This window comes from Pinus tabuliformis, chromosome 9, assembly GCF_031772625.1.
Source record: "Pinus tabuliformis cultivar Carrire ecotype Pingquan chromosome 9, CPIR1, whole genome shotgun sequence".
Classification (NCBI taxonomy): domain Eukaryota; kingdom Viridiplantae; phylum Streptophyta; class Pinopsida; order Pinales; family Pinaceae; genus Pinus; species Pinus tabuliformis.
Window position 1 is genome coordinate 1,391,175,894 of NC_142307.1, and position 26,030 is coordinate 1,391,201,923.

Genomic DNA, 26,030 nt, shown 5'->3' on the forward strand with positions numbered 1-26,030 from the left:
ACATATCTCAGTAAGATTCATACATACATATACATAAAGTGTCTATACATACATGCATAAGAAAAAAATACATATGTCATTAGAGTAACGAAGTTAACTAAAATACAATAACAACATATGCATGAAACGTGTTGGCTTTGTTATATTAAGAAGTGAAAGTTCCAAACATACAATAGAACCATGACCAACCACTATTCTCAATAACGGAACGTTACAGTCATTGCCGCCTGCTCCTCCAAAGAGATATACTAGCTCTGAACTATGGAGAAGCCAAGGCTCGTTAGAATAATCTCCAAGCTTTCTCTAAGATATTCCTATCGGAAGCTTGGCTACCCAAAAGCCTCTGCAATGAGTTATGAGGTTCTATAAATAGCAAAGGCTAGGGTGACCCATGTCATTCGCCTTTGTGACTCTTCGCCTACCCTCATGACTCTTCACCTACTACATGAATGTTACATTCAACTATCGACACTTGGACTTCCACTTTACAAGATGTTACATACAGTCTGCACATGTACCCATGTGAGGCAAAATAGGCTTGAGAAAGCCATGCAAGCTATCACTAACACTCGGATAGTGTGGTAAGACCAACTGTTTGACATCCTTGTGATGATCGATGGTGGTGAACTGATGCCAAGCTTGGTCGTTCGTGATGGTGTCCATGCACTCAATGGGGACATCCTGCTGAAAGAAAACTCTTGCCTCTATCGCATCCGGGTACACTAATATGGCTCCTTTGTCCAACTCATCTAATAACATGCACATCATCGTCTTAAGTGCAACTAGACCAACAACATACTGATGCATAGTGTCTATGTTGATCTCCAAGTGTGTGTTGGTGCCAATACACATCAACTTGTCGAAGTACGTGTTCAGCTCCAGTTGGACTTGGTTGTTGTCTTTGCCTTGATGAGTGTGCCAATGGGTGGGATCTCATGTGTGCACATAATGACATCCATGCTCCTGAGCACCCTTGCATGTGATCTATGACACTACTCACACTGTTTTCTCTATGCCAGCTGTTGGGTTGGGTCTATAACCTGTATGGCTGCATTTTCATCAGTTTGTGCATGTTGTGCCTCCTTTTGTACCTGTTCCTGTTGTAACTCCTTCTCTCGTCTGTGTATCTCTTGTTCTTCCTTGAGTTGCTGCTTCAGCACTTGCAACTCCTTCTCTATTTCTCTCACTACCTTCATGTGATCCTCTTGTCATGGCGTCACCTCATAGCCTCAATTTCGAAAGCTTCTTTCATCACGAGTGGATCTGCTTCGAGCTTGCAGCTATGCTCTGCCTTTGTACTATCAACAACCTTCCTCTTGCATTTGTCGCACCTAGGTTTTCTACCTTCTGCTGCTGCTGATGGTGCTACTTGTTGTGATGTCACTGCCATTTCATTTTGATATCCTTTTTCATGAACAACTTGATGTCTTCATAGATAGGTAAGTCCACAGACACTTGATCGACTGCATCCCCAATTGCGCTCTCAAAGGTTTCTTTGACTCTGATCTCTTGAAAGCCATTATACCTGTGCTGCTAAGAGGTAGACGAACACCCGTGATACCTAGAGACATAGCAACACTCATAGAAAGCGATCTGTCAGTTGAAAACCAAAACAAATTGGAGGATTTACATGCAACATACATGTGTGACTATCTGTGAAAAATGTTGATTTTTCATTGGGAGGCTGGGAGACTAACTACCAGATTTGCACAAGGCGCAGTCCGGGTTTTCGGGAGGCTGAGTGACTATTGGAACTACACAATGCATAGTCCATCCTAGCATGTTGAGGACTAAAACTATGCAATGCACAATTTCAGTCAACAGTGACATGTAAACTAGCAAACTGAATTGCGTACTTTATGGGGCCAGCAAGGTACTAAGTCCCCCAATTGCACAATGAAATCCTGGAGGTTAGTGCTAGGCTAGACTTTCACAATTTATGGAGGGAAGGCAGGGCCTTCACTTCCATAAATGCAAAATGCTAGCCGGGCAGGGCAAGGTTTGGGCCAAGGCAGCCCAGACCCGCCAACGAGCAACTAAAAACATGAGAAGTATGATTGCATGGTGAAACTGAGTGTAAAAAAGAGTGAATGGTCATGCATGCAAACAACAAGTATAGAATTCAGAAAACAGGAAAGCATGCATGTGTGTGAAGTGGGTCGCCGCAACAGCGACCATCAGTGAAAAAAATTGTGTCATGCATGCAACAACAGTGAGATGCAAACGAAAACTGAAACAGTTCTTCTACAAGCTAACATACATTAAAATGACAACAAGCATTCATTGAACTCAAGCAGACAACACTTACACGAAACGAAACACAAAAAGCAACAGAAACGCCATGCAATACATGAAAAGCAGACTTACACTGAAACAGCTAAGCTGAAAGTGCCGAAGACTCCTGGATGCAACGTGGGATGTTAGAGCTGCAAGGTTGATGTGAGGAATGAGCTCTGCAATGTTCGATTCATAAGTTTTGATAAGATCGAGGTTATGACGCGCATGCCACAAATCTAGGAAAAAACGACACTTGGCGAGAAGTTTCTAAAACAATCTATGCATGTAACCTTCAATTGCTAAAAATAGATCCCTCATATCTAGGGATGCCTTTTGTATGTTACCTTTTGCTATTTTGGGAAAAGCAGCTCATGCAGGAAAATAAGTTTTTCTCAGTCCTGAAGGGAATTGGTCAAACTGAAGACACATGCATCAGTCTGTGAGCCTGGGATGAAAATTTGCGTAGTTTTTGGGCTGAGTTGTGCTAGTTGTCCCTAAGGAATTGCACAATTTCTAGGGTTAGCAAGTGACTATCTCCCAGAATTGCGCAATTTCTGGGCTGAGCTATAGTATTGGGTCAGATTGCATAGTTTTCTCAAGGATGCCTGTCTAACTGTTCTGCACAATTTCAGAGCCTAGTAGGCTGCCCAATAGATTTGCGCAATTTCTAGAGGGAAGGCTAGTTACCCTTTGTAATTGTGCAATTTTTTGGGGGAGTGTCTCAACCAAAAAATAGTGTAAGTCTGGAATGTCGGCCTACAAGAGGGAGACAAGCAGGCTGACATACATAGGCCGATAGGCCACTAAAACTCAGCTGAGGCCTATGCACTTGATAGTGCAAGACATGTTGCTAAGGATGGTTGGTAGGGAGGCTCCAAAATGAAGCTAAAGAAAAATTTTGGAGGGTGGTTATTACGCTACAACACGATGTTAATCCCCTGATGAAACAACCCTGAAAATCTAGAATAATGTAGGTTATCCAATTGGTCCTCTATGGTGTGTTAGCTCTACTAAGGTTTGCTTGACACAAATTAATATAAATATTCCAAATTGGAGAAGCTTGAGTATGTCGAAGGATGGGGGAAGGTGTATGATAATAATATACATTACCATAAATTCTAAGTTTTTTGTGTTTGTGGTGATTTTGTTGTGCAGAGAAGTCGAACAAAGTTATACATGATCAAAAAGTGGAAGAAGTTTGATAATGAAGTCTATGAAAGACATGTGATCGAGGAAGAGTCCAAGGATGAAGTCTGGATAGATAGGTCAATGTTGTATGAAGAATTGAAGGATACAGAGTATGGAGTGGCATACAGAGAAAAGGAGTGGCATATGAATATTTTGGACGGAGCATAATTGAAACATACTAGCAGGGAGTTATATGTTGAGCAAAAGAGATGTAGAGGAAGATCAAATTGGATTAGACATGAATAAATTTGTGTAATTAATATTAACTAGAAAGCTTATGGATCTAAATTTGAAAATGTATGAAAAAGAGATTTGATAGGTAGAGTAGTTTGGTGCCTACAAAGAAAGGGTTTGGTGTCTCCTTCTAGATGGTGTTGGTAAAGAAAATTAGGGCATTAATGTCTTTTTCTGATTGGTGTCGGTAAAACAAGTCATGGGAATGGTGTCTCGTTCTTGTTGTTGTCAGTAAATGAAAGTAGGGGATTGGTGTATCCTTCTAATTGATGTCATTAAAGAAAAACAGTGGATTGATGTCTCCTTTTGGTTGGTTCCAGTAAATCATTTTAGTGGATTGGTGTCTCCTTATGGTTAGTGCCAATAAATCATGTGAGTGGATTGGTGTATCATTCTATTTAGTGCCAATATATCAATGCAATATTAGGTTGGTGCTTACAAGATCCTTTAATAATAATAAAAAGTGTCATACATATTTGGTGTGTTCTTATGTGGTTGATGTGTTTGACATTGTATATGCATTGAAATGTTTATATTTTCCACAAATTGGCCACTATATTGATTCACTTCTCCCCCCCGCTAGTATAATCATATTTCCAACAGTTGGTTTCAGAGACAGTTCCTTCAGGAATATTTTAACAACTATAAGGTAGATCACAAGGGACTATGGTTAATCAGGACGTTTTTTCTCACACAAGGCAGCATTATTTGATGGATAAAAATTTTCAATCTAGAAGGAAAGAATGATGTATATGGAAATCTATAGGGGATGGATGGAAACAATAACTCAATATCCATAAAGAAATATTGAGTGGATTGCCAAAATTAGATTCAAATTAGGTGATTCATTATGAGACCACAAAAGAAATGATGGATACAATGCAATGTACATATGAAGGAGATGACATGCACTCTACATATGGAGTGAAGATAAAGAACCCACCTCATAAAGAATAAGTACTCAAAGATTTAGAGAAGATTAAATATCATGACTGCTCAAGATGAATTAAATAAAGAAGAATTTCAATTCATGATAAGGTTGGTAAATGGATCAAACAAACATAAGCCACTCTCTAAATGCTTCACATGTGGAAAAATAAGTCATTATACTACTAACTATCCAACTACCAATATTTTGATATATGCTTTGTTGAAATCTAGCAACAAGAATATTCCAATTTAATTTGTCCTTGAATTAAATTGTGAATTAAAATTGAATTTAGTCTTAACAGCTACTTGGAAATAATTAATTAAGTTATTTTGACTTAATTAGTTGGAGAAATTCAAGTTAGAAGTCTTTCTGAAGTCATGCAAAAGTTATCCCTTAAATTAAGGAGATAATCCTTAAATTAAGGAGATAAGATTGACTTATATTTGAGTTGTAATTAGTTCCAAAATGTTTGAGGAACTAATAGAGAGTTAATAGTCAGTTGATGCATGCATGCACTCAACTAGTGTACTCCAGTTAAGTGAAGATTTCCTCATCAGAAACTCATGAATTTCTATTCTGAGAAATACCAAGTTAAGTTAAATGTCAAGGACAGTGTACTATCACTTGCATGTGTTTTCCTATAAAGAAAACTCATGCATGCAGAAGGAATTAATTCCTTGAGGATTGCGTAGTTCTGACAGTGTGTGAGGTCAGTGTTCTACTTGGTTGAAGGTGAATCATCCTAAAGGAACAGTGCAAGGAAATAGGAGCTTGGAGGGTATAGAGGAAGGCTTGAGAGAAGCCAGGATTTCCTCTGAGCATCTGTGAGGATTGTATTGAGAGTTGAGGCTTTGTATGATTCCTATGTATTTCCACCTTGTATGATAATACAGATAGTGGGGTTTTTAGCTGAGGCTTTCCCCAAAGTATTTTCATTTGTATTGTGCATTGATTCTTCTTCTTCTGGTTATATTGTTCAGCTCGATCTTTAAGCTTTTGCAAATTGATAGTAGAAGTAGGTTATAGTATTCTGCTTTGATTTATATTGCATTATCGGGTTAACCTACATAGCAAATTTTCTAGATGGTATCAAAGCTAGATTGGTAGAGAATTTTCTACATGGTATCATAGCCAAGTTTATCGAAGCTGTGAATATTATATTGAGAAGAGAATTCGAAGTTTGAAGTTCAGGGTTGCAGGTGCAAATCAAATTCTTATCATATTTCAAGGTTGGCCAATGGTGTTCCATGGCTTGAGACTCGAGTATGCCTTCGAAGGTAGCTTGAATTACATAGCATGGAAAGATAGAATGGAGGTTGTATTAGAAGATAATGGCTTGAAGGAATTCATTAATCAAGAAATCCAAAAGCCAGCTTCAACTAATGCACAAGAGTTGGCTGAGTGGAAGAAGTGTGTGGTGAAGGCAAGACAGATCATCCTTGAGGGAGTTCGATACCATATTGTCTCGAGTCTCCATGGGAAGGATAGTCCATTTTCAATGTGGAAGACATTGAAGGACCTCTACCAGAACAGTAGTGACCAGAGGAAATTGGCACTCAAGGATAAGCTTTGAAGAATCAAGATGGAGAAGGGCGATACTATTTCCACGTATCTGAACAAGCTCAACACCTGCAGAGATGAGCTTAGCAGTGTGGCAATAACTACTGCCAATGATGATATGGTGAGACTCGCTCTCCTTGGCCATCCAAAAAGTTGGAATAGCTACCATGACTCTGTGAATGGAAGGGAGAAACTGTCAGATTGGGAACGACTATGGTCGGATCTGATGCAGGAGGAGATCAAGAGAAGCACACAAGATGGTTCTTCATCCAAGGATGATGATGAAGAAAATATGGCCTTAGCAAGTAAGGCAAGGAAAGGGAAAGGGAAGGCTTCCCATTCCAAATCAAAATCTTCTCATGGAGGGAAGAAGGGTGACAAGTCTAAAGTGAGATGCTTTAATTTTCATGAGATGGGACATTAGGCGACTAAATGCCCATCAAAGAAGTCTAAGAAGGGATCCTTGGTAGGATCGGAAGGTGAGGCATTATCCTCTCAGTTCGAAATGGACTTTACCCTCATCGCATGTATGGTGTCATCGATGATGGGTTGTGTCTGGTATCTTGACAGTGGAGTCTCATTCCACATGACTGGTGATAAAAGTTTATTCAGTGCCTTGGAGGAGAAAGACCTCAAGATGTGCATAGAGATGGGAGACAACAAAAGGTATAGTGTTTCAGGAGTGGGCACGATTTCTTTTCAGAGGGAGCATGGAGCTCCTATCACCTTGATAGATGTGATGTATGTGCCTGGACTGAAGAAGAACTTGGTATTGGTCGCGATATTGGAGGACAAAGGCTACGATGTTGTCTTCAGTAAAGTAAAGGCATTCCTAAGACACATAGCCATGGGTCAGACCAAGAGGATAGGGATTCGGGTAAATAATCTCTATAAACTAGAGGTAGATGATTGTGCAACATTGAGTATGAAAGTAGAATTGGTGTAAAGCCAAGACATTGGTGAGTTGTGGCACAAGTAGTTGGGCCATTTACATCATGGGGCTTTGAAGATAATGCAACAGATATCTACAGGACTTCCCAAAGGTAAACTTGATCAAGTTGACACATGCAAAGGTTGTACCTTTGGAAAGTACACCAAGTCTTCCTTTCATGATCAAGACAGTTGAGCAAAGGCTATCTTAGAGCGAGTTCATACTGATGTGTGTGGACCATTATCGATGGCATCCACAATGAAGCAAAGGTATTTTGTGATTTTCATTGATGACTATTCTCATAAATGCTGGATTTATTTCATGTAGAAGAAGGACCAAACCTTCACAAAGTTTTGTGAGTTCAAAGCTTTGGTCGAGAAAGAGTTAGGGAAGAAGATCAAGGCCTTGAGAAGCAACAATGATGCAGAATATGTCTCTCAAGAGTTTAAGGACTTCTGTGCAGCGAAAGGAATTAAGTGAGAGTTGATGGCACCTTATAACCCACAACAGGATGGGGTGGCCGAGAGGAAGAACAGAACTATTGTAGGGGTAGCACAAGCGATGTTGCATGACCAAGGCCTACCACTTCACTTATGGGCTAAGGCATGTAGCACAACTGTCTATTTTCATAATAGAAGCCTACATCGCATACTTGGGATAAAGACACCAGAGGAAGCTTTCTCCTCTAGGAGACCAAATGTGGGTCACTTTAGGATGTTTGGCTCATCGGTATATTTCCATGTGACAAAGGATGAATGGAAGAAGCTTGAGCTGACAACAGATTTGGGGATACTTGTGGGGTACACTGATACACCTCACAACTATCGGGTGTACTTTCCTACCAGTTGGAGGACAGTGGTTCGCAGAGATCTCAAGTTTGATGAGCAGAAGGCCATGCAAGTTTCCCTTGAGAGGGAGCTCCAACTACAGGTTGTGGAGGAACTGTTGGTTCCTAAGGAGGAGGAGCCTCAGACTGATGTGGAGAAACTGCATGCAGAGGTTCTAGGAGTGGAGACATCCACTCAAGCAAAGTCTTCTAGAGATGGACGGAAGCACACAAGAGAAGCTGACAGATTGTTGGAGGATGCGAGAGAGAATGTGGGAGAACCATTTTCTTAGCGCAGATAGAGGAGGTCACCTGAGAGGTACACTGGATAGATGGCCCTTGCTAAGGAATGTATTGAGACCAAGCCATCTTCCTTTGAGGAAGCAGTGTAGCAGCCAATTTGGGTTGATGCTATGGTGGAGGAGTATGACTCCATAGTTCGTAATAGTGTTTGGGATGTGGTTCCGAGACCGGAGAACAAGTCAGTTGTGAGTTCCCGTTGGATTTACAAGGTAGAGAAAGTTGTTGATGGTAGTGTGGAGAAGCATAAGGTAATATTTGTTGCTTGTGTCTTTTCACAGGTCAAGGGGATTAACTATGATGATACTTTTGCTCCTGTCGCAAGGTACTCATCTATCATATCTATGTTGGCACTATCAGCACAGATGGGTTGGAAGATCCATTAGATGGATGTGAAGACTGCATTCCTCAATGGCGAGATTGAGGAAGAGGTGTACATATAGCAGCCGGAAGGTTTTGAGAACTTCGATCATGAGTCGCATGTGTGCCGACTCAAGAGAGCGTTGTACAGGCTGAAGTAAGCACCTTGTGCTTAGTACACCAGGATAGACAACTACTTCACTTGGTTGGGCTTCACAAAGAGTGAAGTGGATGCGAACCTGTACAACATCGTTGTGAAAGATAAGTTGTTGATCATCGTACTTTATGTTGATGATCTCAAATTGACTGGTGATGATCAGTTGATCGTGTCTTTCAAGGAGGACCTTGCAAGGGAATTCGAGATGAAAGACATGGGTATCATGCATTACTTCCTTGGCATGGAAGTGTGGCAGAAGGATGGGGAGTTGTTTGTGTCTCAGGGTAAGTATGCCAACTCGCTTAGGAGATTCCACATGGAGAAGTGCAATCCCATGCAAACTCCTCTAGCTAGTAACTGGAGGAAGGAGGATGCTACTTCAGGAGAAGTAGTGGAGGCTACTGTGTATAGGCAACTTGTGGGTTCACTGATGTACTTAGTGAACACACGACCAGATTTGTGTTATGCGGTGAACCAGCTGATTCAAGCGATGGTTCAACCTACCAAGATGTTTTGGAAGGCGGCAAAGCATGTATTGAGATACCTTAGAGGCACATCTCAATATGGATTCTAGTACATATGGACAAAGGGAGTGAAGCTATAGGGATTCAGTGATGCAGATTGGGAAGGGAGTCCATTAGATCATAACAACACATCAAGAGGGATTTTCAACCTTGGGCTAGCAGCAGTTTCTTGTTACAGCAGGAAATAGATGTTGGTTGCACTCAGCTCAGCAGAGGCTGAATACATGGTCCCAAATCAAGCAACATGTGAGGCCATCTAGATGCGGAAAATCCTAGTTGGTTTGTTTGATCAGAGGATGGATCCAACTGTGATCTATTGTGATAATCAGAGTTGTATCAAACTCCCTGAGAATCCAGTATTTCATGATAGGTCCAAGCACATTGACATCCAGTATCATCATCTCAGAGATTGTGTAGCAAGGAGGATCATGTTTTTGCAGTATATTTCGACAAAGGAGCAAGATGCTGACCTTTTGACAAAGGCATTGTCAAAGTGTAAATTTGAGTTCCATAGAGATAGTATTGGGGTGGCAGATAATCCATTTCTTGTTGAGAGGGAGTGTTGAAATGTGGCAACAAGAATATTCCAATTTAATTTGTCCTTGAATTAAATTGTGAATTAAAATCGAATTTAGTATTAACAACTACTTGGAAATAATTAATTAAGTTATTTATACTTAATTAGTTGGATAAATTCAAGTTAGAAGTCTTTCTGAAGTCATGCAAGAATTATCCCTTAAATTAAGGAGATAAGATTGAGTTATATTTGAGTTATAATTAGTTAACTCATTTTACTTAGTTAAGTCCAGTTAAATTAGTTCCAAACTATTTGAGGAACTAATAGAGAGTTAACAATCAATTGATGCATGTATGCAATCAACTAGTGTACTCCAGTTAACTGAAGATTCCCTCATCAGAAACTCATGCATGTCCATTCTGAGAAAGACCTAGTTAAGTTAAATGTCAAGGACAGTGTACTATTAGTTGCATGTGTTTTCCTATAAAGAAAACTCATGCATTCATAAGTAATTAATTCCTTGAGGATTGTGCAGTTCTCAGAGTGTGTGAGATCAGTGTTCCACTTGCTTGAAGGTGAATCATCCCAGAGGAACAGTGCAAGGAAATAGGAGCTTGAAGGGCAGAGAGGAAGGCTTGAGAGAAGCCAGGATTGCCTGTGAGCATATGTGAGGATTGCATTGAGAGCTGGCTAGTTGTGAGAGCTGAGGCTTTGTATGATTCCTATGTATTTCCACCTTGTATGATAATATAGATAGTGGGGTTTTTAGCTGAGGCTTCCCCCAAAGTATTTTCATGTGTATTATGCATTGATTCTTCTTTTTCTTGTTATATTGTTCATCTCGATCTTTAAGCTTCCTCAAATTGATAGTAGAAGTAGGTTATAGTATTTTGCTTTGATTTATATTGCATTATCGGGTTAACCTACATAGCATATTTTCTACATGGTATCAGAGCTAGATCGGTAGAGAATTTTCTACATGCTTCTTGTTGAAGCATCTACAACATGTAATTTTCTCTATTAATGAATTTTATAATTTTTCCTTGGGGAAAAAAGTATCCAGCTACCAAGGAAGACAACAATGATGATGGAAAAGACCAAAAGAAAAGGAATGGATATGTAACAAATGATGAGAAATAATATGCTTAGAAAAAGAGATAAGATGTATTAGATGTTAAAGACGTGCAATTCACAGGTAAGTTACTTTTATGTTGTAACTATAGAAGAATATGGCATCTTTCTTCTAGATGTCCACATGTTATTTTAGAAAATAGTAGTAATAGAGAAGAACACGAAGAGGAGAGAAAACCTTATAAGCATGCAAAATAAATATGTGGCTCATCTAAAGATATTGGTATTTATGCATCTAATAATGATGTAAAGGAATCTCTACTCATGACCATGGAGGCTCAATACACTGAGTTAGAGAGATCTAGTTCAAAAGAATATATTAATGAATACATACATTTCATAAGGAAACTTGCCTTTGCTTTAGAAGAGATAAATTGGGTTAGAATAACAAACAAAATACAAAACTTATTGAAAGAATTTGAAGAGAAGGATCATAAATTTAATGAGACAGAGAAAATGCTAGTCATCCTCAAAACTTAGCTAGAAGAATCCAGAAGAATGGAAGATGTAATGAAAATCCAGCAGAGAGAAAGAGAAGGTCATTGTGAGAAATTGGAAGTTGAGATTGTTTCCTTGATAAATGATCTAGGAAGAGTCAATGAGTAGCTAAATCCGTATATGAATTTTAATAAGACTGTCAAAACCTTAGATGGTATTCTTAACAATCAAATATCCCCTCTAGATAAAATAGATCTTTGTTTTCATGAAGCTACCATGGGAGAATCAAGCTCAACAATATGTAAGGAAAAAACTGAGAGCTATGTTAAAGTTCGTAATAGGCATATCAAAGAAACAACAAAAAGGAAAGTGAGAATTGGAAATGAAATAATAATATTAGTCCCACAAGTAGACATGGAAAAGGAAAGCAACAATTATTTGAACTTCCTCAAGCAAATAACCAAAGTAAACCAACTCCTTCAAAAAGATCAACTCCTCCAAGAAGACCCTTATTAGAAAGGTACTCAAATTTCTTTAATGGATATTGTTTTATTTTTCATAGCTTTGGTCACAAATCAACTAATTGTAGAGTTTATGCAAGAAAAGAGTATAGAAGAAGAAAAAACTTCAAAGCTTCCATGAATAACTAGGTAAGTAACAAACCCAGAAGTATGTACAAAAGTGGCATTAGAGAAAGTAATTATTTGATCCTTTATTAAATTGCATTGAATGCTACAAATGCAATAACCTTGGGCACAAAGCTAAAGATTGTAAAAGCAGTGCATTGAGGCCTTTAAACCAAAGCAGAAGAGAAGATGTTGTTAGAAATGGAAATCAAAGAACAAAAAAGATATGGAAATGAAAGCAAGAGAAACAGGAGGTATGTAGTATATCTTTATGTTCTCAAAATGAAGACAATAAATGGTATATATACAATGGATGTTCTCATCATGTGAATGGAGATAAAAGGAGATTTCTATCTCTAAATAAGGCCAAAGGTGGTAGTGTCACTCTTGGAAATAATGCATCAACCAAAATAATGGGAAAAGATCTAGTTAGCTTTGGTATTGAAAAAGATAAAGTTGAAAATGTCCTGCTTGTTGGAGGTTTGAAGCACAATATTCTAAGTTCCATAACACATAGATCCATGGATTTACCGAGTGCCATAACACGTATCTCCTACGGAAACGTTTCATTTGAATTCTCACAAAACAAAGTTTTTTTTCTTTCAAGGAGAATCAATAGATCTATCAATTATCATTGAGAAATTTGGGATCGGATTAGTGAGACTATCAATATACTTCTCAACCTATTGCAATTACTTGCCTAATACAACTACCCACAAAATTAATTAAACAAATGAATCAAATTTCAAACATGAGCAAGACCATTGTTACAATTAACTCTCTAATTACAATTAACTTGAGTTATTCACGTTGTTGATGGCATTCCAATTAACTTGACTCTCCAATTTCCTCCATGGACTTGACCGAGTGCCATGGCACATAGGTCCTATGAAAACATTTCATTGGAATTGTAGTAGGAAAGAACATAGTTTTATTTTTCCTTACCATTGACGAAGGACCACATTTGACGATGGAACAACTTCATCACTTGTAGGGAATTTGTGTGGTAGGTTCCAACGAGTTGTATTTATTCTTAAAAGGGTTGACATGATAAATGCCATAATCTATGGGATTGAAGTTGATAATTAACTAGCAATTGCCCCTAAAGGTGCAAAGGTACACCAAAGGAATAGAAGATTTGAGAAGATCATCTTGAAAAATTAAATCACTAAATATAAAATCTCTTATTTCTAAGACAATAAATATTAGATAAAGATTATTTTTAAAAAGTTTGAGAAAAGTCTATTAAGAAAAGTGATTTTCTACTTCAATGGTCAAGAAAAATGCACCTTGCCACAATGACAAAGAACCACCCATCCATATATTTAGGACAATAATTTACCATCCATTTATTTATTTAGCACAATAATTTTTCACTATCAACTTCCATTTTTTCTATTCGACCATCTTTTTTAGCCTTTCCACCATGGAAGTGGAAGAGTAAATGTCCATCAAATGATTTGGAAATGCGCCTCTCAATGTTTGTAAATGCCTTTGCAATTTAATCAACTTTGCATTCTCTATAAAAACATTGATATAATACTTTAAACAACTTACATCATATATGGAAAAGCACCTTTCATTTGAGAAATACAAAATTTGCTTCTTTATTTTCTAAAAGTTTTCCCTTGAAATGGCATAAGAGGGCATGTGGTAATTCCCAATAACTTCATCATTATAATTTGTTTTAGATTATTTCAATCAAATGAAGTATGCAGTACTCACAAAATTGATTTTAAAATATTTATATAAAATTTAAAACACTTGATTATTTGATCACATTAAATTATGTTGATATTTATTTTAATTTATTTCAATTTTTTTAAATATAAGAATTTTATTATAATAATATTAAACATTGATTTTGGTATTATTATAAATGTTATAAGTACTTTTGATATAGCGTATTTTTATGCTAAAATTTTATTTTATATTAATATCATTTTTTTCTCCTTCTTTTTCATTAAAATGCTCATATAGGAACAATAAAATTCACAAATACACATAAAATTTAAAGAAAAGTATTATAGAAGTCTTATTTTTCCTTAAAATATTTAGATGGATGATCGCTCAACCACCATTCTCAATAAAGGTTAATACACTATTTAGAATAGATGTAATGCAATAAAATTGGAAACCAATTCAACTATATTTATAATTGATGTCAAAGAATGATGTACACAATATACATACAAATACATAATGAAAATGTTGATTCATTTTTTGGGTCTTCTTGGACTCGAATAACCACTCACCATAACAAAAAGGTAATCTCGAGGATTAGTTGTCTAACATTCCCCCCTTTAATCCGAAGGGATGTATCAAAGTCCAAGAATGAGAGTTCAAAATGCAAAAAATGCATCTCAGCCAAGAGTTGAATGCCTCTCAGAAACGATTTTCAAGGATGATCATAAACCAAGGATGGGAGAACTCAAGGTCTCAACCAACAACAACTTTGTAACCTTCATATCAGTTCTAAGACTGACAAAAAATGTGGTTTTAAGGTGACCACTAACTCAATGTAGTTCCTCGAACAATTCTCAATCTAGAAGTGCTCGTTCACTAGCAACTCATTCAACAAAAATTAAAGTCTCTTTGGCTAAAACTCCACCTCTAACTCGTATAGGTTGTGGCTAAGGCTCACTCGTGGATATCTGACTCAGGTTCTCTTGACAAATCTTTGAACCTATAGCAGACCATCAATTCTCTCAATTGCCCCCTTGTCAGATATAGGGTGAGAAGATGAAAGTACTCTTTATCACTACAAGGCTAGTCAATACTCTCAAACATATCCTATGATATGTCCTATAAAATTTCTTGACTATTTTGGACTAATCCCAAGAAGCAATCCATCCAAAATTTAGTTTCTCTCTTGCAGTAGCATTCTTTCTGGAACATCTATTTAATGGTGATTGCGCTTTCCACAATGCTCACATGGGTGAAGATCAAGACACTAATCTTTCACATGTCCAACTTTGTCACAATGTTGGCATCGTTCAATTGTTTTTGGAACAACATCATCCAGAAACCCAACACTACAAATTTGTATAGGTTTAGAAAAATCAGGTAAATGAAGAGATACTTCCAAAACATCCTTAGTATATCCCAAACCAGTTCTGTTTTTGTTGTGTACAATTTCTTCCCACGATCTTCTAAAGGTTTTGGGAAGTGTAGGATTCCACAGCTATATGCAAATGACTCTTGAATACCCTTTGCTTGAACATTACTTTTCGCTGCATCCAAGTTTTCTTTTGAAAGCAAATCATTACTCTAATCATTCTCTGACTGATGATCAGGCTCAAACAAACTGTTATTCTGAACAAAAACCGGTTCAGAAATTTTCTTTTGTAATTAATGTAGTTCATCTCATTGGAATTCAGATTCAAGTTGCAAAAAATCAATCTTCTCTTGTGAATTTTGCAAATGATTTCTAATTTCAAATAGGGTGTCCTTTCTTATTTGAATAATGTTATGAATGATAAACAACATTAGAGTATTTAATAACTCTAACAAATCATCAATTCTAGCCATTTTACAATAAAATTTCAAAAGGGTGTCGATTACCACCAAAAATGCACCTAATACAAGTGAATTCAAAATCAACAAGAAATATCTCACCAATACCAGGTGCTGAAAACAACAAGAGTTCACCAGTACAGTGTACAAGAATCACAAGCATCATCCAGATCAACATAAACTTTCACACATTATTGCTCACAGTCAGGAAGATTCTGGAGAATTAGGGAAACCAACAAATATACACCAGCAACAACACAACAATTAACAACAACTGTTAACAATCTTGGACTCCACCATCAAATCAGCCATGTTGATTATACAACAACAACAACACAACAATTAACAACAACTGTTAACAATCATGAACTCTACCATCAAATCTGTCATGTCAAGTTTATTTAACAAATATCCCTTTTAAACTTGACTGTACTTTTCTTTGTGCTTAACCAAATGTAGCTAAATAGTTGAAGCGCAAAATGTGTAGTATATAATGAAGAAATATGCCCAACTATGAATCAACTCCTTCACCTTAAATGGATAAACATAAACTGAAGGCCCAAAACTCTTCTAAAGGTACAAAATTGATTACATTCTTCCAGCATGCCCATAAAAAAAAATTCAGTGGTTAACTTAAACATACACCATACATAATTATGCAAGATTGAAAATAATACGTTGTGAATGAAATTAACTACTAGAGTAGGCAAACGAGCGGTTCACTCACCAATGCAACATCTCGAACTTCAAAACTAGACGAGACGACCATAAGTAGTTTCTGCGATATTCATTGTTGTATTGTCCATCTCAAGGCTCTAATATGAAGAGAAATCTCGACCATAACCAAAATGCAAAAAAAATTCACTTGAATAAGTTCAAGAGGTTGAATAGTTTCACAAATCTGGAAAACTCACCTCTGGGAGGACCCGCACAACACGTTGAATGGAGATTGTAGTGGAAGGTTTTAGATTTGGAATTTCTACTCATAACTCTTTATATGCATCATCCATCCACTTCGTGGTTTACTTTGCTATTAGTTGTCTGTGGAGCCATTCCAACTCTGCTCAACCAGGCCCTTTTAGGATGCACAAATCACAACAAAACTTTACTGTTGCATGTCTAGCTCGACAACCAAAAAGATATAAAATTTTATTGTGAAAATGAATATTTTCCAACCCACTATTGAGAAAACAATATCATAACACATTCACCTTTAAGAATGCTGAGTGCCTCAATGATACCACGAAGTATGGTGGTTGAAAGGTTCAGAGTTGACCTCCACCACCGAAATCAAGGTGAAACTCTAACTATGAACACGTGTCAACGAAACCTCCAATTAGTGGCCATAGAACAATAAGATCATCCATTCTTGCACAACAGCAACAACGAATTTTCAAATGAACATGAAAAATGAGAAAACAACAGGGACGACTTTCATGCAACACCGAACACACACTCGCATAATATTGTCTTCATCTCTTGGAATCAACAAATAATAAAATAAATTCACTTTGAACGTGAGTACTCGTACTCTCGTGAGTATATGTTAGTTTGTAATGTTTCTTACAAGTTAGGGGTAGGCATATATGCATTGATTTGCATTTGAATAAAGTTTTGTGTTTGAAGAAATAAATGTGATGCAAGTAATTTGGTGATGTGATGTACTGTACCTTTATCTCTTAGTTGTCACATATACAGTACAAGAAAAATATAAAAAATCCAACTCACCTGATCAAACCTTTGTTTTCATCGCCAGATTTATGGTTGAGTGTCTATGAGCAAGAAAACAAATAACCCTTACACACATGTCATACAACTCTGCTTTTAGGTAACTCACAACTTTTCTTGGATTCTCTGGTTCACTAATATCTTCTTTCCAATGCTTGTGCACAACGTCAGTATCCAGGCATGATGAGAGATCACTGCATTCATTAAGACTAAAACGTTGAAGGAATTTTGTAAATTTAGTGGATGAATCTATTACGGGCCTAGGAATTTGATGTTTGATATTTAGGCCATATCATTTCCATACGACTCAATCAAGGCCTATACTTTTCTCAGCAATCATTAATATTCTAGTAGTGGGTGGCGGAGGAGCTGGCCCTCTCAATGGTAGCTTGTAGCAGTATTAAGGTAGGTGTGGCTCCAAAAATATAATTCAAATCACATTCGTTTATTAGTGCCACCAGCGAAGAAAGAACCAAAACAATGCTTTTTTCTTTCTTGTTTCAAGGTTCCAAATCAATATCAATACATATAATACGCATGAATGATTTTTCAAATCAGGCCCAAATTCAATTGCAGCAAAGATTTTGAAGGGAAATCTTGCTCATGCTATGATTTATCTGTTAGTCTCTCCCACCACAAATTCCACGCTACATTCATACAAATGAAAACAACGGACAAAATTTTCATCGTTCCACCACAATACAACTGCCGAGAATCTCCTTTGCGTTCCAACGAATTTACTACACCCCCATTGTGAACACATACATTCTCCCTCAACGACACATACGTTCTTTTTAGCCACAAAACCAATGGCTCAACATAATCAACAAAACGGATAAACAACCCACTCTGATACCACTATAAGACAATAAAATTGGAAACCAACTCAACTATATTAAGAATTGTTGTCAAAGAATGATGTACATAATGTACATATAAATATATAATGAAATCATTGATTCATTTTTTAGGTCTTCTTAGTCTCTAATAACCACTCACAATAACAAAAACCTAAACTTGAGTATTAGTTGTCTAACAATAGATATTAACCTCTAGGGAGTAGTCTAAATTTGAACCTATAAAGTAAAGTCTTCTTGTCAACAACATAATTTGGTTAGATAGTTGAACCAATAATCATTGGGTGTACTATAACAAAACTCAAACTGCAAGATATGTTGTCAAGTAAAGTTAGTGTACAAATACATTGATAATTGAACCTAATAGAACCTATGCTCCTCAAGCATTTATTTTAAAATTGTTTAGACGGGACATATACATTAATGAATTAAAAATTAAATTTAAAATAATTATGATAAACTAATATAATCCATTGAAATTCAATTATTAAAATAATAAAATAATTGATCTTAAAAAGACTGAAAAATTAATTCCATTTATGTTGAAAATATATCTATTATTATACTATATAATATTTTTGATAGTCTCTATTATTTTCTATATTGGGTACTTTACAATAATTTAAGTAAAAATATAGTGCAAACTTTAGATATCAAATAACTATTTTTAAATGTTTATAACATTTTTAATAAAAGTTAATTTTAATAAGTAATAGTAAATGATCTATCTATCTATCTATCTATATATATATATATATAATTTAAACTAATCAAAATTAAAAATTAAAATTTGCACATCCCATGATATAAAAGTTTAAATATTAAAAAAAACGATATTTTTAAAAGGCTCATAATGAAATGAAAAAATAACTTTTCAAATATAAAATTTGATATGAAAAGTTATCATACATATAGAAATAGCAGGTGTCATTTCCACAAGATTAATGGCCATTGTAAAACCAATGCATTCATATTCTCACCTTTATTATTGTTGGGTTAGAAACAACTGAATCATCGCCTTCAATGACCAACAAATAGGGTAAGCTCTATAGCTAGCGTGCTTCTCAAAGAAATCATAATCCTAAATCAAACTCTTCAAACACGGGGTTTTAAGACGAAACAATACAAATTTTCAATAAATTCCTCTCATACATACACACACTGTCATTCCATTTCATTGGTAGGAAATATTGCTTGCTTGTTCGTTTGTGAGCTAGCCATTGACACTTGATACTGTAACTACAAGCCCAACTGCTTAAAGTCCACTCCAGCACCCTACATTATGCCCTCAACTGTTGGTATCCATGGATTTACCCAGCCCAGAAGGACCAAAGGAGCTGGAACTCTACCATGTGAGGTTCTCTATTGGATAATAAAACACCTTGTTTTCCATTGTAAAGTGTAAAACATATCGGCTATCAATGCAATTTGAAAGTGATAGGGATACTATAAATTTGGAAGTTTAGGTGTTATCCACCATTACAAAACCATGCATTCAGATTCTTCATCTCCAATGGAACCATTCACAAGTAGATCATGAAAAGAAGACTTCAAATTTTCTTTATCATTACACAACCTTGAGGTTTATTTCGATATATGATTACTACATCCATTATCGTTACATTAATTTGGACTTATCACTTTAGAGTTTCTCACAACCATTGTTATTTTCACAACGGTGGCTTTGAACACATGATTTTGGAAAGGAACATGAGATTTTGAGGTTGGACTGATATTTTGTGACATCTTCTGTGGAGATTCATTCATTGACAGGTGTAACTTCTTTCTTATATGAGTGTTCCAATAATTTTTGATATCATTCTCCATCTGACATGGTAGGCATCCTATTATCAGAGACCACTTACAGATACATTGCATTAATAATCCAAATGAGAAACCGATTAATTTTGGTGCATGAGTAGATCACGTCTGGTAATTCTCCACATATTGATTGCGAAGAAAGCGATGCAAGCAAATAATGAGCTCCTCCTCTTATGGAGAAATGTTTCCACATTTAATGTCACTAAATAAATGAAGGGTGGCATGTACTATGAGGAGGAGCACTTGCGCAAACATCATAATGGAGGGCCAGGACATGATGACTACTGTGCTCGCCTAGTTCTTCTAGATCCTTCAGCAACACCCGCACGTTGAACATAATATTTCGATGGAGTTGAAAGGTAGATTGGATCTGAAAGACAGATTGCAGATATCAAAAAGACGAAAACTCCCTGAGCTCAATGGCATCGAGGTCAAAGGCGGGCGAGGTGGAAGGCATACGAAAATTGTTCATGCAAAACCCTTTCCACTTGTAGGATTTTAACTGGACGAAGGACGAAGAAAATGGACGAAGGACGAAGAAAATGGGAGGCGGTGATTAGGTGGGGTGAATAGTGTCTGCTCACCCCAACCCCGTAAAGAAGACACCTTCGATGTAATTAAAACTAAACCTTCACATTACAAACTAATTTATCATTACAAATTAGAAAAATAACCCATCAAAGGAACAAATTTGGAACATAAATTGAAAATACCACGAAATTATGCCAATCTCATACATAACTATTCACACAGTAAAGTGCATGGTGATTGCGTTAAACCTTTTTTATAAATAAATATATCAAAATATCTCATCATCACAAATCATTTACTCACATCACATGTTTCACTCATTTTATACATTTAATCGAATCAGTCACACCTCCAACTTAATGTTTAAGGTATTCTCACGAAGCAGTATTAAATAAATCTAGATAATATTTGAAAATGACAATTCTATTCATTATTTGATGATATCATAAAAATGGAAAGAAAGTTAATCAACTTGGATCTTTATCGACGCTTGGTAGATCTCGAGTTAAGATGGATCTAGGTTGGTTTAATTTACCCCTTTAGAATAGACTACATTCCACGTGAATACCATGTGTCAATACCATGAGCCATTTTTATTTTTATTATTATTTTATTTAATTATTTTTATTATTATTTTATTTAATTATTTTTATTATTATTTTATTTAATTATTTTTATTTTTATTTTATTTTATTTTATTTTGACCACGTTAAAATGTTTACATTACATTAAATTAATCTTTTTATTTAATTTTGTTTAAAAATTTGTATTTTATTTTCATTTTTATGTAATTTGACTAAGTCAAAATTTTAAACATTGCATTATAACATCTCTACCATACTGGGTTCGAGAGCGCCTCTTGGTGCAATTAGATTAAGTTAAATATTATTTAAAATTTTAGAATGTCAATTTACTTTTTCTTTTTCTACTTAACCTTTTCTAAAAATGGAAGGAATGATTTAGAGTTTCATCACCATGTGTAGTATATCTAGGTTCTTAAGCATCATTAAGGAGCTGATGTGATCAAATTTTCTAAACTAAACATTTATTTAAAGTTAATTATGAGCTCTGAGTCATATTCTACTAATTAAGAGCTTTCCAGTGCCTATAATTTTGTCAAAATTCGAGTTATAGGCACAAAGTTATGGCCCTCTAAAGATCAGTCAAGTTTACTCACATTTTCTTTTTGCCACATAATCATCCATACCCCGAACATGTCAACATGGATTACATGACATCCATACCATGCTTGCCCATCCCTGTTATGGTCATCTCTTGGTCTCCATGCATGATGAACCAACATCCTTTTGCTTTAGGCTTATCACACCTCTTCCAACCTTCATGTCCTCAAAGATGCTTTTAAACCCATCGTATGTCACTTCAAGGGAATTTTATTCATTGTGATAAAGGGTCTATCTCCTTATCTACATTGCTGGAATTTGTTTTCTATGTGACATATCACATGAGATAAAAATCTCTCCTTGCTAGTATCACACCTCATAAAACTTTCAAGGATGCGTCATCTCACACCTATTGAATTTTCGACCACCATGACAAGCCCTTTCTTTGTCTTTGTCACACCCTTCTTTTCTCAGCAGTGACATATAAGGACTTGCAAATTATCATATTGTTGAAACTCGTTTTCCCTATTGCCAAGATTAACTTTTCTTTGTTGTCATAAAATATTTTCACCGATAAACTTTTTCTTATCATTGATATACATTTTCCCTCTCATTGATACATAAAATATTTTCAATGATAAATATTTTCTTTATCATCAATACTCATTTTGTTTCTCACCAAAGCTTCTTCCTTTGTTGTTAATATTATCTTTTTTTCTTGTTAATACATGTTATCTTTCCCACTAGTGTTTCACCTTTCATTTTTTCTTCTTGCTACATATTGACATGATTTATTCTCCCTACCAACAATGTATCGACCAAGTATCTATTTATCCTGGTAACACACTCCTTCCTTCTCCTTCATTTATCATACACAAGAAAATTATTTTTCACTTGCGTATCACCCTACAAAAATATTTGTCAGTAACGTATTGCCGAAATTTATTTTCTTTTTTAAAGATAAACACTTTTCTTTCGGTGTAATGAAAAAAATTCTTCTTCAACGACACACAAATCTACCTAAGTATTCAAAGCTTTAAACTATTTTTTTTTTAAGTCCCTTCAATATGAACATCTACGTTTACAATTAAACCCCAAGCATTCTATCATAAGCACCATTTAATATACAATCATCCACTAGTAATTTTGACTTAGCAATAGCCTCATGCACATGTAACGCACACTGTAACATCGAGGATCATGTTACATAAGCATTCAACAACACAAAGATAAATTCTTGTGGAATTTACCACATTTACATCAACATTCTACTTGTCAACAACCCCACATGCATCTTAACATACACAGTCACATGTGACTATGTATGACTACATAAGAGAGGTTCAAATAACAAGCAGACACTAGCTAATAAGGAAAAATCCTTTTTATGTGTACATATAAATTTCAAATGGAAATTCAAGAAGCAAGCATCCAATTCCAGCCACTTTTGAATACAAGAGAAGCTTCATGCATTAGTAAATATAATGAGTGAGAAAAAACTCATGTTGGTAGTAGCCTTCCAAACATATATTATCAACTTAACAAGAAATCCAAGCAACAAGTCATACCAAGCTTATCATGGTGAGAAAGGTATCTTGCCAAATAAATCACACAACCCTTTCGCCAAAATGAACATCTTGTATACACCATACTTCAATTCTTTTAAGAATTTAAGGGAAGGGAGGTAAATTCTTCATAATAATACTATAGGGTAAATGATCAAGAATTTGCAATTCCCTTCCAATCACTGTATAGTAGATTCAAAATGTCCATTTTCATAGATGATTTTCATAGTTCATTTATAAACCAAGCAAGAGCAAACAAATCTACCTGGCAATAAATTGAGTATTCATGTAGCTGTCACATAAAGTTAGGGACATTGGTTCAAGCAATCCAACAAGCCATTAGGGTTGTAAGCCATTGACTTCAAAGGATTACTTTTGTCCACTTTTCATAACCTACTACAAATTCCCTACCCTTTATGGTCACTTTCTATTTTTAGCATTTTCTATTTTTAGTAGGGGATGCCACTTACGATGACATGTGGCAGTGATTGGACATTGATTCAATAATTATGTGGCTATTTCCTATCCATTAGTATTCATTCCCTATTCTCTAACCACCTTATCAATGAATGCACATTTCCTCTCTTATTTTGCAAAATTGTCTTATCCAACCTTATCCACTCATCTTATCACTTTATCCTTTTGACTTTTAGTCTTATTTCTAACTTGTTGTTGAGTGTGAGTTATTTCTTATATTATCACTTTTTTTGGGTGATATTATCTATAATCAACTCTATTATTGACTCCTACCCTATTTTAATATCAACAAACTTATTTTTCAAGTAGTTTACTAAATATGGTAAAGTGCTTTTCTATTTTCTAGTGTGCATGCACTATGGAACCTCAACCTTGTGTTCATTTGTTCATTCTCAAGGGATTGTTATAAATATGTATTCATGTCAAGCTATTGTTGAGAAGTGCAACAAGAAGGTTTCAATTTGACTTTGCCTTAGTCAAATTGAGAAAATTCGAATTTCGACATCAGCAAACAACTTGGATGCAGTTAACTTGTGTGACATGGCTCTTGTCACCTAGTTAGCTTAGTAAATTCAAGTTAGAGGATTTGGATTTTAGTTAAGCATGTGTGATTTCTAATTTGTAGCAATAAAGGTCAATTATTTCAATTTGTTTTTAGTTAAACTAGTTCTAACTATTAGAGGAACTATTGGAAGGTCGGTTGTGTTGTGGGACAATAGTCTAACTCAGTGATCATCCAGTTAACTAATAAATCAACCCAAAATAGCTACTGCATGTAGAGAATTCAAGTTCCCCATATGTGGCAGAGAGTCCAAGGCAGTGTGACATCAGTTGTAGACTAGTCTTAAGTGTACAGGTGTTGCATGCAGTCAGATGATCAACCTTGGTAATTGGGCAACCATTTGGGAGGAAATTCCTAAATAATAGGGGCTTAATGTAGCACCCTCCTCCCACATTTAACCAAGTTAACTGGCCTACAATGGTAAACATGAGATGAAGAGTTACTATGATATGATTCAACCTCCTATATCACCTTGAGGAAGTGGAATTGACAAACCAAAACCTTATTGACTTCTCATAGGTGCTACAGGACCCCCAAGAGCTAAATCACCATTCTAGGTGCCCAGACACTGAGTTAACATGCTTTTTCACTAATCTAGACTCCCAGATGGTGGAATAATAGTGCCTAAATTCAACTGTAACCATCTAGTCGCATGCATAAGCCTGCAAGGGAACAACTGTAGTCTTTTTCACCCAGTTCTATGCCTGCAACTGTGAGATTTGTGGCACTTTTTGAGAGCTAGTCTCCAGACCACTGCACATAACTTAATGAAACTTTACAAAATGATAAATGGCACAAGGAAAAAGCCTCTAACACAAAAATTAATGAAGGACTTGGCCTAACCATGACAGACATTTTGTCAAACACATCATGAACATGTAATCTACAGGTCATAATCACATATCTAAACATAGGGATCCCATACTTATCTGGGAATCATCAAGAAGATTTGATGCCCTCTCACAATAGTTTCAATAACATCTATTAGGTCATGCATTCAATCACCATTCATTTGCTAATCAAAACATGATAAGAGCCATAACTAGAATTTGTCATGAAACCATGCTTATAACCAACATATAACCAAAATAATAACAATGATAGAACAACCATTAAAGCCACATAATAACAAGTTCATTTACTAATAAAATACAAGAGGAAATAGGTCTTATTAACATATGTAAATCCAACCAAGTCAGGGAATTCCATGTACCACCTGACCATAAATTAAGTTGAACCAAATCTTTCTTTCAGCCAATCACCCTCATGTCATAAAGCAAGCATGAATGTGGGAATCACAACAAAACCAACTGGGGCTTCCTTAGGCTTTACCGTGTATCCTGCTATTACTGGTCAAGGGATTCCTAGGCCTAAAACCCTCATCTATACAACTAGGCTTTGTTGTGTATCACGTCATTATCGGTCAAGGGATCCTAGGCCCAAACAAGAAACATACACTACCAAACTTTACCACAATCCCGCTATTACCGATCAAGGGATCATTAGGCCTAAACAAGCATGGATGCCTCCAAATTTCTTCAATGTTACCTTAGGTAATTTTCCCATCTCCACCCCCAGTCTTTACCATGTATCCCGCCATTACCAGTTAAGGGATGCCTAAGCCCTTGGGAATTTTCCTGAGACCACCTCACTCAATTACAAAACTATCCAACAATCTAGCTCAACTAAATGAAAGAACCCTATCACACCATGGCTATTTGGAAATGTCAAGGAAAATTTGAAACCATTGTCACATAGAAAATCCCATGTCAATGATAGCAAGAGAACTAAATACACACATGCATATACCATGCATGCCAAAACTAACAAGAAAATCATATAAGTGACTCAA